The sequence below is a fragment of the Sus scrofa genome, chromosome 18, assembly GCF_054392235.1.
Source record: "Sus scrofa isolate SSC_HxYL_T2T_F1_AM1 chromosome 18, Sscrofa_HxYL_maternal_Yorkshire_Landrace_v2.0, whole genome shotgun sequence".
In the NCBI taxonomy this organism is placed as follows: Eukaryota; Metazoa; Chordata; class Mammalia; order Artiodactyla; family Suidae; genus Sus; species Sus scrofa.
Window position 1 is genome coordinate 51,183,819 of NC_139400.1, and position 12,430 is coordinate 51,196,248.

The 12,430-nt window shown below is 52.3% G+C and overlaps 1 long non-coding RNA gene across 1 annotated transcript; it reads left to right on the plus strand.

Annotated features, from left to right (window-relative positions):
• The first annotated feature begins 27 nt into the window (after window positions 1-27).
• Window positions 28-7,674, plus strand: LOC146395037 (uncharacterized). Its single transcript, XR_014834338.1, has 2 exons — window positions 28-117; window positions 7,086-7,674. It is a non-coding gene; the product is annotated as an uncharacterized LOC146395037 (long non-coding RNA).
• Window positions 7,675-12,430: the final 4,756 nt, after the last annotated feature.

Here is a 12,430-nt window from a genome sequence, read left to right on the forward strand (position 1 = left end):
AAGCCCCGCCCAGTCGCAGCCGCTCTCGCGATGCTCCTCACCGGTGTGGGGTGAGAAGCAGTTCGCAGCCTTCTCTCGGGGCCTTGCAGGTCCCCTGGCCTCCGGCGGTGGTGGTGGGTAAGCTGGGCTGAGGGCTGTGTCCTGCAGAGTTCCAGAGCCCTCCCCGCGGCCCCCAACTGGCTGGGCAAGGCCCCTCCTCCGCGATGGTGGCAATGGCAGTCCAGGGCGCCCTGCTCCCGCAGTGATGACAGCTTGGGCAGCGTTTGGGGGCCTGGTCCTGGGTTGAGATTTGCCTCTTCAGTTGGGCCTGGGCAGTGGTGAGAGGACTCAGACTGGGTGTTGGACTAATGCTCCCGGGCAGGGCAACCGGCCTGCACGGCCCCCCTCCTCTTAGCCAAGGTCTAGATCTCAGAAGGTGAAAGTCAATGCTTGGAACCTTGAACAAGTAAAACGAGGGCCAGTAATGTCGCTTTGCTTATGTGATTTGTTAATAGTTGCAAGGAGGCATGGAGACAGAACTTAATGCCTCCCGCTTCCCTTTCTTGTATAGTATACCTTTAGATTAAAAAGGTGCAGGACAGAGAATAACATTTAGTTTGATGGTTACAGGAACATGTGATCTGACCTAGTGGACAGTTGCAGGAACAAAGGATCCTGACACCAAGAAGTTTGCAGCAATCAACCACGCCCCTCTCTCACCTTTCCTATAAGAGGGCTTTGCTGAAAGTCTTTAAGGAGTTTGGGGTTTTTTTTTAAGGCATGAGCCTCCTGTCTCCTTGCATAGCCCTGTAATAAGCCTTTCTCTACTCCAAACTCCAAAGTTTTGGTATTGTTCAGCCTCACAGTGCCTTGACACATGGACTCAGATTCAGTAATCTGAATCAGTAAGTTGGCTGAGGTCCCACCCCACCCCCTACCCCCAGCCATGGCAAGACAAGGCAACAACCTCCTGCCCAGCTAGCACTCCCATGGGTGTGGGTATGTCTGGGGAAACAGGAGGGGCTCAGGTGGCAGGAGTCCTCCTTTGGGAGGCAGCACATTTATCTGTTGAGGCTGGTGGGCAAGTGTGAGCATCAGTGTTGGGGGAAGGGAGTGAGCTCGCCATCACCATGGGCTGTGCAAGCAGAGGCTGACAGCTCCCTAAGCATGAAAAGGGGCTCCTGCATCCCAGCAGTCAGTGGGAAGTTGATCTAGAGGAGGTATCTTCTGGCCTTCCCTTTAGTCCTAAGGGCCAGGATGCTTAGGCTGGGGGTGGGGGTGGGGGTGTAACGTGGGTGTGGCCAGCTGCCCGTGAGAGGGGGCAAAGCCAGGAGAGCAATGGCAGAGAGGGAAATGAGCACCAACCACTGGGAGAGTCATCAAGGGCTCCTGCAGGGGCTCGTGTGGGCTTGGGGAGGGGGGTGTTGCCACAAGCAGGGGGACGGGGCTAGGGAGTGAGAACTTGGGGTGGGGCAGTGGGGAGAGGGCGGATCATCCTGGCGGAGAGACTGGTGTGATCAAAGGCAGCGGGGAGTTGAGCAGGGGTGGGGCCCCCTGATCAGCAAGGCTGGGCGGCTGGTGGGTGCTGGCCCAATGAATAAGAGGCTGGAGAGGCAGGAAGGGTCTGGGTAAATAGGGTCTGGCATGTCAGGACTCCTGACGCCTCTTCTCTGGGAAGGGGGTAATGGCAGGAGCAGAGGAGAGTGACATGCTTCTCTGGCTGCGGTGGAGCAAGGGTCAGAGGCATCCCGGAGGGAGCATAGTCTGGAAATCCTTACTGTGCAGATGCAGCCACCTCTGCAGGAGAAGCCAGCCCAGCTGAGACCTGACGGGGGCCACAGACTGGGGGTGTGCATAGCTGTATTTAAGGGAGACATCCACTTCTGCTGTTGGTAGCCTACCCAATACGCTGAGAAGAAGACAATGGGTTTCTCTTTGTAAAGATAACTCTGGATCCGAGAAAGGAGTTCACCGTCAATTCTGCAGGCCAGTCAATTACTCGCTCCGCCTCCCCCACCCGAGTCATAGTGTCCATTTTGGACCTCACAAGGAATGATTGCTTGTTTTTCCTTCAGCACCACAAAGAAGGAAGTGTTTTTCTACTGTAGCAGCAAAGGCAGAAAGCTTCTGAAATCCATTAAGAGAGCCCAGCGTTTGGCTTTCAGATGGTCAAATAATGTCCCTTGTTCCTGCATTGCAGTACTGGAGGGGAGGGTGGGGAGAGGGGAAAGTTGTGACAGAAGCCCAAGCTTGGGAGAAGGCACCAGACGTGGCTCTCCCGCTAGCCACCTGCCCTTCTCAGGAGCTGGCAGGAGGGGCAGTCCCAGGGCAGGCAGAGCCCCTGCAGGCCATGGAGTCAGCCACTCCATTCACGGGAGGGAAAAACCAAGACTCCAGGAGAAGGGGGCAGCCTGAGGCTGTGAAGCTGGGTGCTCACCCTCTGGCCTGGGGTTTGAGTCCAGAGGTAGGAAGCCTGCATTCCAGCCCAGCTGAACCTGTCATCAGCTGAGCAGCCTTGAGTAGAGTGGGCCAGGCCCTCCCTCATCTGAGGTAGTAGTAGGAAGGTGTTACCCGGAATCTCCTCTGAGCATCTGAGGCCTCTCCACTCCTCTCATCTCCATGGTGCGCCAGCTTAAAGGCAAGGGACCTAAGTGGGGCACAGCAGTGTCCACTGCAGGCCAGCCAGTGTGGCTCCTGGTGAGGTGACACTTGAGGCAGGAGGTGAGGGAGGGAGCCACGCAGGTGGAGGCAGGTGCCTTCCAGGCAGAGGGAACAGCAGGTATAATGACCCTAAGAAGGGAGAACACTTGACAGGTTCCAGGTACAGGGTATGCAGGTGTGTGTGTGTGTGTGCGCGCGCGCGCGTGCATGCACTTGTCCGTGTGTATGGAGAGCATTGTGGGTCACTGGAAGGCTGGGCCCTTCCTCTGTGACGTGAGAGCCCTTTTAGGCACTGGAGCAGAGGAACATGATCGGACTTAGCCTTCAAGGCCTCTGTGGGGGGGGGGGTGTGTGTGAGGGCAACGCCCCAGAGGCCACGTCTCTGTCTGGGCCTCTGGCTGCCGCTGCGGTGCCACCACACCCGGGCCTAAGACTGGCCTCAGCGGTGCTATCAAAGCGCTGCCCACCAAGGAAGGAAGCAGGGGGCTGCAGGGAGAGGGGACAGGTGCCTGCAGAGGGGACGGAGGCAGCTGGGCTCACCCTGGGCTTCAGACTGAGGAAGAACAGTGGAGAAGGAAGATTAGAACCCCCTCAGCCTGGGGCCTCAGCGCAGAGGGCTTTGTAAAGAAGGCCCAAATTAATAAAAAGAGATTGTGTACCCCTCCTCCTGCCTCCAGGAGAGCGATGCACCTGCAGATAAATTAAAACCACATCCAGCACTTGTGGGCTTTCAGTGCTCAGGCTGTGTGGGAACTGCTGGGTCCCTTGAAGCCACCTAGGCAGCAGGAGCAGTTCTGCCCTGGCTGCAGCCCTGGTGGGAGTCCCACCTTCCGGCCGCAGAGTGCCCCCTGCTCCAGGCTCAGGCTCTCTGGGCCCAAGCACTGTCCATACCACGGGGTGAAGGGGATTAGGGAGAAATGGACCCCATCAACTCTGAGGTGTGTTTCTGTTGGTGTGGGGCTGTCTGAGCCAATGGCCCAGTGGACCCGGGGCTCCTCTGACTGCTGAGGGGCCTCTGTTGACCATTTGGGAAAAGAGAAGGCGGCTTTGGCTGATACACTGCGGGAAGAGGTACTGGCATTGAAAGGGTTGATGTGACAGGGCTTCAAAGAAGAAAAAAGGCTATGCAAATTCAAGGTAGAATTACATTACGTAACTGAAAAATAGCAGGAGATGCCAGGCTGAGCCCTGCTTCTGGGCTTCTGGGAAACTAAAATCCTAAATTTATCCTCCCTTTGCAGCAGTTTTTCTCAGGGAGGAGCGACTGTTTGAGCACTAACACGGGTCCTGGCACCAGGTGGGCCTGAGAGAGGCCTTGGGGTCCGGGCCCCACCTTAGAGCAGGACCCAGCACTCTCTGCCTCAGGCCTGCCAGTGACTATGGCTCTGGCCCAATTACTGGCTACACCATGATCAAGAGGTACATAAAAGAAGCCGGGGCTCTTGGAGCCTAAAAAGCCAAGTTCTACCTGCTAGTTCTACCTGTCACATCTCACCTGCAGGCTCTCCAGGTGATGGCCCCACCTTGCTGAAAACCAGAATATTCCACATTGTCCTGTCAGAGGCCCAGGGAACAGAGAGTTGGAATTCTCTCTCCCTCACCGCCCCCACCCTCCCATGCACACACACACACACACACACACACACACACGTGCACGAGCACAGGAAAGAGGAACCATGCCTGGCTCCCAGCTCAGGGCTGCAGCCACCTTGCTGTGTGCATCCCACACACAGAGCATTCCATCCCCCCAAAGCTGTGACCTCCCCAACCCAACAGCCCAAAGCAATTACTAGCACCCAATTAATCAACTCTTCCTAGACATTGAACTCCTAGTCAGAGCAGCAGGGGCACGCTGAGGCCTGCCTGAAAACACAAAAGGGAGTTGCTTTAAGTGTTCTGAGCTGGGGCACTGCAGAGGCAGATTTTTCCCCCTTTTCAGCTGCTTAAAGCGACAGAACCTTCTAGAGCTCTGTGCCCCCGCCAGGGAGCGGGAATCTCATCAGATGGAGTTGGTCCCCACTACCTGCCCAGCAAGGATTTTCCAGGCAAACATTGCTTTCAAGTGGTGAAAGTAGTAGCAATTGTCAGTTAAGAAACACCTACTATGTGCCAGGCACTGACTCTCCATGATCAATTTCCACTTGAGCTAGGTGCCATTGTTCGGGCTTTACAGACAAGGCAACTAAAAGTTGGTGACATCAAGAAATTGGCTGTATGGCAGCTGGTTAGCTCAGTTGGTTAGAGCATAGTGCTAATAAAAAATTGGCTGAAACTCACACAGCTGGCGAGTGACCTGCCCACGTACCCGCAACCCCTGTGTCATCATGACCATGATGGAACCTCCAGGTTTCCTGGGACTGCTGGGACAAATTACCATGAACTTGGTGGTGTAAGACAACAGAAACTTGTTTCCTCACAGTTGTGGAGGGCAGAATCCACTATCAAGGTGCCAGCAGAGCTGTGCCCCCTCCAAAGGCTTCTCCCGGGTCCTGATGGCTCCAGGCTGGTGGCAGCATAACTCCAGTCCGTGCCTCTGTCATCACATGGCTTTTCCCTCTGCGTGCCTGGGTTTTCTTTTCTGTCTCTTATAAGGACGGTCGTTGTTGGACTTAGGTCCCATCCTCATGATCCAGGGTGATCTTGAAGTCTGTGTCTAAATGGCATCTACAAAACCCTATTTCCAAAAATGATCACATTCAGAGGCCACAGGGGCCACTAATCATCTCCCTGCGCTCTGCGAGGACAAGGATTTTGCCTTTCGTTTGCTGACGTATTCCAGGTGACTAGAACAGTGGCTGATTCGTAACAGGTGTTCAATAGAACTTCCTGAAGGTGCAAATGAATGCGCGAATAACCGAGGTGACAGAGCTGAGACTCAAAACCTGGTTAGCTGGACTCTGAAACCTCTTCCTTGAGGCTCCCTCTGTTTCCTAGACTCCTAGCCGTCAACAACTCAATACCTTTCTTTTAAAAGAGACTTTATTTTTCTGAATCTAACCATGAGGAAACATCACACCATTCCAACTGGGGGGGTGCATCCTACGAAATAATGGACCTAGGCTCTACAAAGGCATCAAGGTCACGAACGACTAGAGAAGGCTGAGAACAAAGACGCAACTGGTAAATGCAACACATGACCCTGGCTTGGATCCTGGATGGGGAAAAGTAGCTACAAAGGACATTATTGAAACAAGTGGTAAAAATGTGCCATGGAACTCCCAGATTGGCTAATAGCACTATGACTGTGTTACTAATGTTCCGTGATTTTAATCATTGTACTGTGGTTATAAAAGGCGCTGTAGTATTCAGGGCATAATGCATGTTAGCATGTATATATACATGTAACATGTAATGCAGCCATGTGTATGTATGTGTGTGTGTGGGTGTGTGTGTGTGTGTGTACACACAGGAATGAATGGTAACATTAACATGACAGAATGTTGACAATTGATGAATCTGGATGAAGCATATGAGGGATCTCTTTGTGCTTTTCTTGCAATGCTTCTGCAATTTGAAATTATTTTTATTTTTTATTTTTTATTTTTTATTTTACTTTTTATGTCCACACCCACAGCACGTGGAAGTTATCAAGCCAGGGATTGAATCCGCACCACAGTGGCAGCCTGAGCCACAGAAGTGACAATACCAGATCCTTAACCTGCTGGGCCACCAGGGAACTTCTGAAATTGTTTTTAAAAACGATATTAGGAGTTCCCGTTGTGGCACAGTGGTTAACGAATCCGACTAGGAACCATGAGGTTGCGGGTTCGGTCCCTGCCCTTGCTCTGTGGGTTAACGATCCGGCGTTGCCGTGAGCTGTGGTGTAGGTTGCAGACGTGGCTCGGATCCCGCGTTGCTGTGGCTCTGGCGTAGGCTGGTGGCTACAGCTCCGATTCGACCCCTAGCCTGGGAACCTCCATATGCCGCGGGAGCGGCCCAAGAAATAGCAACAACAACAACAAAAAGACAAAAAAAAAAAAAAAGATATTAAATGTAAACAGGTCACATGTAAACATGTAATAACACTTAAGGGGTAGAAAGCATCCCCAGGTCCAAGAGCAAGCACTGGAGCACCCGCATCCCCGGCGTCCTTGCATCTTGCCTACCTGCTTTGCCCTGACTCACTGGCTGACACCCACTGTGTCAGCCCTCGATAGCAGCGAGGGGGAGGGCGACCCCATCCATGGTCCTCAACTTGGAAGGCCACTGCTCCCTCCAGGAGGCTGTTTTTCATTGGAAAAATGCCCAAGGAGTGTTACTGGCATTTAAGGAGCTGCCCCTGGAGGAAGAGGGAAAGCCCTCCTGCCCAGCCCTGGGGAGCCCCATTGGGATAAGGCTGTTGCTTTTGTTCTGAGAGTCCATGGAGCACCTGAGTCAGGACAGCGACACAGCTCCTTTCCTGGCTCATAGTCACATCCCCTTTCTTGTCCTGCCCACCTCTCCAGGCCCTGCTTCCTCTGCTCCTCCGTGCATCCAGCCACCATGCCGTCACCATCCAGTGTGCCATTACAGTTCTCCATCCATGGTCTTCAACTTGGAAGGCCACTGCCCCATCCAAGAGGCTGTTTTTCATTGGAAAAATGCCCAAGGGGTGTTACTGGCATTTAGGGGCCAGAGCAAAAGACGAGATTCCCAAAATTTGCTCCCTCACCCTCACTCCACATCAGCCCTTGAGAAACACAGAAACTGCAGTGGTCACACCACCACGACTTTGCGTGCCCTCTGCCAAGAGAGAATTCCCTGATCCCCCTTGAAGGCACAGAAGAGGAGTTTGCACTTAGTCTCCAGGCCATTGGGAGCCCCCGAGGGAAGGGAGAGCCCAGCCGTCATCCCAGGCATCTGTCTCCTGAATGCTGGGCCTTGGAAAGAGAAGCTTTCATGAAGAGCACCTGGCCTTTCCCAGTTGACTTTTGCTGCATAGCCGCAGTGTGGACTCCAGGTCAATAAACTGCACCGGGAAAGCCTTTCTCATGAAAAGCTCCATGAAGCACTGAAGCTTGCCAAGTGGAAAATAAACAGTAATCCTTTCTGAAAGTTCACTGTACGTTCAGCTCTGTTCTTAGGCATCTGTGTCGTATCTCATCTAAGTATCACAGTGCTGTGAGCAGATAGGAGTAGTTACGTAGTAGGATACTAACCCACAGTGGGGGCCCCACACTCAGGACCTCATCTAAATCTAATCACCATCATCCTCGGGGTTAGGGCTTCAATTTGGGGAGGACAAACACTCAGTCCATAAAAGTGTGTGTGCGATCCTTCCTGGCACAGGGTAGTGGCTGAATGACTAAATGATGTGTTAGGAAGATATGCCAGGCCTTGCTGCCTGTGTCCAAAATCCCAGCGATCCAAGTTGGAAAGAGAGATATCCAAGAGTTCCCGTCATGGCTCAGTGGTAACAAACCTGACTGGTATCCATGCAGATGCAAGTTCGATCCCTGGCCTCGCTCAGTGGGTTAAGGATCCAGCAGTGCCAAGAGCTGTGGTGTAGGTTGCAGACACGGCTCAGATCCCATGTGGCTGTGGCTGTGGTATCGGCTGGCAGCTGCAGCTCCAATTTGACCCCTAGCCTGGAAACCTCCTTGTGCCATGGCCAAAAGACCAGGAAAAAAAGAAAGAGACAGGTGTTTAAAGGAAAATAAATGCAGTCCTCATGGGAGCCTGAAGAAGGCATCATGGAGGAAGTGAACTTTGCAGCAAGCCTTGGAGGCTGGGAAGGATATATTTAAATAGAGTCCAGGGAAGGGGACATTTCAGGCTATGGGGTTACATCAGCAAAGGGCCTGCAGAGAAGAGGAAGGGTCTGGAAACCTGGAGCAGGTAGGGCTGAGAAAGTGGCACTGATGACTCTGGGGCCCAAAACAGGTTTTTGCACAGACTGTTTGGGAGGGAGTGGGGGCAGAGGTGACTGGGGAGAGTCCCATCCCAGCCAGGCAGCTGCACCCCAGGGAGATATAACAAGCCTTCTCATCAGAGCTGCCAGAAAAATGAATTGCCTTCACTGAGGGGGATCCGAAGTGAGCATTACTGGCTGCTCCCTTTGGCATCTCACCTCCGAAACTCTGAGTTCCCAGCCCACGCTGGAGCTAGAGTCGGAAGGCAGAAAGCCTGCTGGGATGATTGAAGGCTTCACTTGAGATGAATCACATCCCCAAGTGGCCCCCCAGCCACCCTGCGTAGCAGGATGTTGCCCCTTCTGAGTGAGCAAGCCAGCAAGCCAGCGGGGACCAGAGAAGGCTGTTGATCAGCCGGAGGCCTGGCTGTCAGGTCTCTAGGGGCTGGCAGAGAAGAGGGGCAGTGCTCAGGGGCAGGTGGGAGTGAGCCTGGCTCTGGATCAGATGGAGGCTCCTGGCAACTTGGCTTTGCTGCTCTCTGGCATGGAAAACACCTTCAAAGTATCTGAGCCTCATTTGCCACATTTGGAGGAAACCTGCCCTAGGCTAGACCCGTCAGACCTCGGCAGAGTCTAGACCAAGCTCTAGAATCTGAAGCTTGGAACTGGGATTCACAAAAACTGGGGAAGCTGAGGCCTTGGGGGCTGAGGGCACTATCCCAAGCCAGCCTCATTGAGCCCATGAACACAGAAAAGCAAAGAGAAACTGGTGAGCAGGGGAGGCCTCGGAGCTGGGAGGATGCAGTCTGAGTTATTGATGGGTTTTCCCATCCAGGCCTTCCTTCCCTTGGCTGCATTTCCTGGCCTCAGGTTTTATATAAGGACCCCAGGTCCTTATACATTCTCTTTTTTCTCAATCTGTTTTGAGAGGATTTTAATTGTGTAGTAGATTGTGTTTCCAGAGGATACAATAATCTCTCTCAATCTACACACTCTTTTGCAATAAGCCCTTGCCGCTCCTCCACCAAGAGGTGAAACCTACTTCCCCGCCCCAGGCCCTGGGACTGCTTTAGCCTGCGGAATGAAGCTTCAGTGACATTCTGGGGCTTCCAGGGCCAGGCATTAAGAAGACTTGGCAGCTTCCATGCATTCTGAGGGGAGCCAATGGCCATGTAAAAATGTCACTTCCCTGAAATCACCATGCTGTGAGGAAACCTCAACTAAGCCACTTGGAAAAGCCATGCAGAGCGAGGTTCATCCACGCCCCAGCTGGTCCAGCCATCCTGAACTTGGCTCCAGCTGTGCCAGTGAAGAAGCCTTCCTGAATGTTCCAGCCCCAACAGACAACACATGGAGCTGGCCATTGACAACTGAGCTGTCCCCCCTGAGCCCTCCTCAAATTGTAGAAGTATCGGAAAACCAATGATTGCTGTCATCTCAACCATCATATGTGGGGTAGTTTGCAGCAGGGATAAGCAAGACAAATTTTATCCAAAAGACTGCAATCCTTGCTACCCACAGACTCGGAGTCCAGATAGTGACAGACCCCCTAGTAAGGGACCCCCCAGTTAGGGTGAGACCTCACAAACTGAGGAAGGCTTGGATTCGATTCCCAGCCTTGTCACTTCTGATGGACTCTGTGACTCTATTGTTTGAAATGTCAGAAACACCTTCCTCCCCCTGCACCCCCGCCAGATCCTATGAGCACCCCTCCTGGACCAGCCCAGTGACCCGGAACCTCACAGAGCCATCTGCCTCAAACCGCGTCAAACTTCTTCTCTCTTCGTGGTATCTTTACTCAGCTCCTAATTCATTCAGTGAGTGTTATCGCTGTAAATGGCTAATAGCCATAAGAAGACATGGTCAGCCTCATGAGTAATCAGGGAAATGCAAATTAAAGCCAGAATGAGCTTGGCCTTCCTGTTTATCAAACTGACAAAATGAAGATTGATAATAACGGCTACAGACACGGGTAGGACATGTTCAGGTCTCAGGGGCCATGAAGCCAGCAATTTGGAGGACAATTTAACACATTGATTAAAAAATGTATCCTCCAGTTCAGCAATCCCACGTCTGGGTTTGTACCCCAGGGAAATACTCACACATGTTACACAAAGAGGCAGGGGCAAAAGGGTTCTCTGCAGTCAGGACGATAACTGGGAAAGTCTGGATGGCCCTGTACCCCACTCTGGTACCCAGGGCTGCCGATACTGTAAGAGGTACTTTATGCCATATTTATGCCATAGCTGACACACAGATGACATATATAAATGACACATAACATATAAGGGCTGATACTGAAAGATCTCTAAGACATGTCATTAAGTGAAAGTGCATCTGTGCAATGTGACATTTGTGTAAACGACCTCACAAAAAATAGAAGTACAAAAATTTAAATGTAAAGGCAAAATTTGATGTGAAAAAGAACTCAGGAAACTGAGAAAAAGTGTTCTCTGGGGAGGTTGATGGAACTGGGATGGCCAAGGGGGCTGCTTGTCTCTCTTATTTTTATTTTGTAGTAATGATCATGTATTTGGGTGTTTCTTATGTTATGAAACATCATTTTTTAATTTAGCATTTATGAATACCCATGGGTGAGAGTGAGAAGGAACCAAGCTGGGGAGAGAGCCAGGGCTAGAGTATGAGGCTGACCCTCGGGGGAAGCACAGGAGTGGGGAGACCCCTGGGGCCTGGAATGATCCCGGAAGGCAGCCTGGAGGAAGGAGTCCTCAAAGACTGGTGGGACCTGGGTGGTTGAAGAAGAGGAGCTATCCAAGCAGAGGCTGGGTACCCAGCTGTGGGACAGCTGCATAGGGTGCTCCTGGCCCAGACAGGAAATGAGGCTGGGAAACGTAGCGGGTTGGTCCTGGCCCAGCTCTCCTGTGCGCCGATATCCCCGACTGCTGAGAAGTCTCTGCCTGTGAGGCAGGAGGGCCGGGGGCGGGACAGCAGAGACACAGGGCTTGAAGTGTCCCCATTGCTTTAGCCTCAGGATTGCACACGCGCACACACAAGCACACCACCTCTGGCCCCACAGGAAGACTTCACACTCATCCTCATGTTCCTTTGTTGGTTCATCTCCCGCATTCTTTATTAGATCATCCATCGTCTCCCACCCACCCCACAGTGATGGAGATCTCACCGTAGGCCTGAAGCCCAGCATTCTGCCTTAATCCTTCTTTAGAAACCTAAGTCCCTAGAGCTGGAAGAGCCCTCATAGTTCACCTAATCCAAACTTTTACCTGTTTTATAAATAAGAGTAAGAGTGTGCTTTGCTTGGAGTCACACTGAGAGCAAGTGCCAGAACCAGGACGGAGAAGGTGCCGTGCCCCAGCCCACCCCCAATCCCCTGCCCATCTGCCCCTTCTCTTTGACTCTGTCCCCAGCACCCACACTGCACCTGTGTGCAGAGAGAGCTCAAACTGCTTCGGTTCAAAAAAAAAAAATGATGGAATAAATGAATAAATGAATGAATGAATGAATGAATGATGAAGAAATAAAAATTAGGCAACACCGGATTTCTCATCAGAGAGAAAAGTGAAGGAAGAGAGAGGCTGTCTTTTCTACAGGTGTCGAGAAGAGATTTCTGTCCCTCCTCTTCTGCCTGAAGCCTGAGTGGTGTCCCTGTACCAGGGACAGTGAGGCTGGGAGGGGAAAGGGTCTGGGCCGTCAGAGAGTAGGTTCAGGTTTCAGGTCTAGGTGTTCACTGGGTGCATGTCTGTGTCTAATAGCCAGACCCTGAGCAATGCTGGGAGGTGAAGCGACCCTGACCTTCAAGAACTTAGTCAAGGGACATAGTTCTCAGACTTGAACATGCATCAGAACAACCTTAAGGACTTTTAAAAACACAGATTGCTGCATCCCACTGCCAGACTTTCTGAGTCAGTGAGTCTGGGGTGGAGCCAGGAGTTTGCAGTTCTCACAAACACCCAGGTAATGCTGCTGCTGCTCTTCTGGGAC